The 2,420-nt window shown below is 41.9% G+C and overlaps 1 pseudogene; it reads left to right on the top strand.

Moving 5' to 3' along the window:
• The first annotated feature begins 546 nt into the window (after positions 1–546).
• Positions 547–2,164, top strand: LOC144616590 (small ribosomal subunit protein uS2 pseudogene; annotated as a pseudogene).
• The last annotated feature ends 256 nt before the right edge of the window (positions 2,165–2,420 follow it).

The raw sequence follows: 2,420 nt of genomic DNA, 5'->3' as shown, positions 1-2,420 counted from the left end.
AAATTAGTCATGTGAACTCTGAGGAAGAAGTATCTAGGATAGACACTTTTGACACGTCACTGGAGACACCACTCCAGTTTGACATTGGTTCATTAATCAAAACTGGGAACATTTTCAAATAGCTAAAAGTTTACTAACTGTACTATCAAGTAGTCCACGTGTCTCTGTATCATCAACAAGATGGTAAAATTGCTTCCAAAATATGCTATCACAAAGTAGATGCATCTTATATGTATTCAAATAAATACATGGAATTTGAAACCACATGTCAAGTTTTAGAGGTAAACCATTTTAAAATAGCTATCAGTAGCTATTATGAATTAACAATCAGGTCTATCTCATTTCAACTGCCTAGACATTTATTCATACAATATTTAGAGTACTTGTTACAGACCTTGCCCTATGACCCATGTATGTTTTCAATAGAAAAAAAAAAAAAAAACAGTAACGCTGCTTGGAAAATCAGGTTTACTGTTGTAAAAATAAAAGCATAGGGGCACCTGGGTGGCTCAGTTGGTGAAGCGTCCAACTTCAGCCTAGGTCATGATGTCGCCGTCTGTGGGTTTGTGTCCCGCATGGGGCTCTGTGCTGACAGCTCAGAGCCTGGAGCCTGCTTTGGATTCTGTATCTCCCTCTCTCTCTGCCCCTCCCCTGCTCACGCTCTCTCTCTGTCTGTCAAAAATGAATCAACATTAAAAAAAATTTAAAAAGCAAAGACAATTATTATTAGATAATTTGTTTCTTAAATATAAAGGCATGGGTGGTTGCATGGATGGCTGGATGGATGGACGGACGGATGGATGGATGGGATATAATATCTAAAATGTTTGCAACATCTTAAAGCTTTTAAGGTCAATAGTACATTGTCCTGCATCCACTGAACTTTACTTGTGGGTTGACAGGCAGGTCTTATCGAAGTACATGTTTGCTAAAATAATCAGTTCTCCTCTGTTAGGCCTAAATACTATATAATGGTAGCATTGTTTTGTTCCAGTGCTTAATAACTGAAATGTTTCAATGGATACATTGTATTCTACAAATATGATTCTTCACACAATGAAAATAATTTCAAGATATTAGATTTTAGATATTAGTTTATCACTAAAATATTATTTATTCAAAGCACTGCCTTACAAATGAGCTTTAAAAGAATTACTCATTTTTTTCTTGTGATGGATAAAATAAGGGTGACAACATTAAACAAGCCTCTCCGCACTACCCAGAAGACTCCATCCAATGTCATTCTGGGTTTTTGTCATCACTTAAAGGGAAACTTTTATAATATCTAGAGCCCATGATGTCCTGCAAATAATGAAGGAGAATGTTCCAAATTCCTTACAGCAGAAAACCATTTAGACGACACCAAACTTGTTTCCAAATGGAACAGTCATCTACAGAAAGAAAAGTTATGGCATTACCTTATTAATCTGAAGAGACTTGGGAGAAGCTTCTGCCGGCAGCTCATGCCATTGTCGCTCCTGAAAACCCAGCTGGTGTCAGTATCATATCCTCCAGGAGCACGGGCCACGGAGCTGGGCTGACGTTTGCTGCTGCTGCTGGAGCCACTCCTGTTGTCGGCTGCTTTGCTCCCCGGAAGCTTCGTGCACCGTATCTGCGCAGCCCTCCTGGAGTTGCGTCTTCTGGTGCTTACCGATCCCAGGGCCGACCACGAGCCTCTCACGGAGATGTCTTACGTTAACCTGCCCACCATCATTCTGGGTAGCACAGACTCTCCTCTGTGCTCTGTGGGCATTGCCATCCCGTGCCACAATAAGGGAGCTCACTCAGCGGGTCTGAGATGGTAAATACAGGCCTAGGGAAGTTCTGAGCATGCGTGGCGCCGCCACCCTGTGAACTCCTGCAGGAGGCCATACCTCATCTCTCCTTCCGTGGAGATCCTGCTTCCAGAAGATTGGAAAGGAAGAGGGGCCGCTGCTGAAAAGGCTGTAACAAGGAGGAATTTGAAGATGGGTGGACTGCTTTAGCTGCTGAGCTCACTGCTACTCAACGTGAGGGAGGAGCCTGGTCCTGAGTTGTGCAAGTGTCCTCTGTCCCTATTCAGTAGTTCCCTACTGTGGACTGGAGCACTTAGCCAACCACTGAGGTCTGGTTTGCAGCTCCCTCTGCTCAGGCCGCTGAATGGATAGGAACAACCAATCACTGAGTGGTCTTAAGATGTTCTTCCACAGGCTCTTAAACAGAAAATGGAAATCAGGTTGACAAAAATGAAACCGTTTCAAAAAAAGTATTAAAGGGGATCTTCCTTACCCTTCCAACATTTGAAAACACAGCCTCTTTATCCAGCATGTTACAGGAGCTACGCAATTTTTCTGATCTCTATTTCGAACTTATGTCTTTATTTTAATTCTTCTTTAGTTCATTATCTCAAAGTTAAGGTTTCTTATAATTTGTCTCCAACA

Source organism: Panthera onca, chromosome B3 (genome assembly GCF_046562875.1).
Source record: "Panthera onca isolate mPanOnc1 chromosome B3, mPanOnc1 haplotype 2, whole genome shotgun sequence".
Taxonomy (NCBI): Eukaryota; Metazoa; Chordata; class Mammalia; order Carnivora; family Felidae; genus Panthera; species Panthera onca.
Note: the sequence above shows the minus strand (reverse complement) of the source record. Positions and strands in the feature narration are given on the sequence as shown.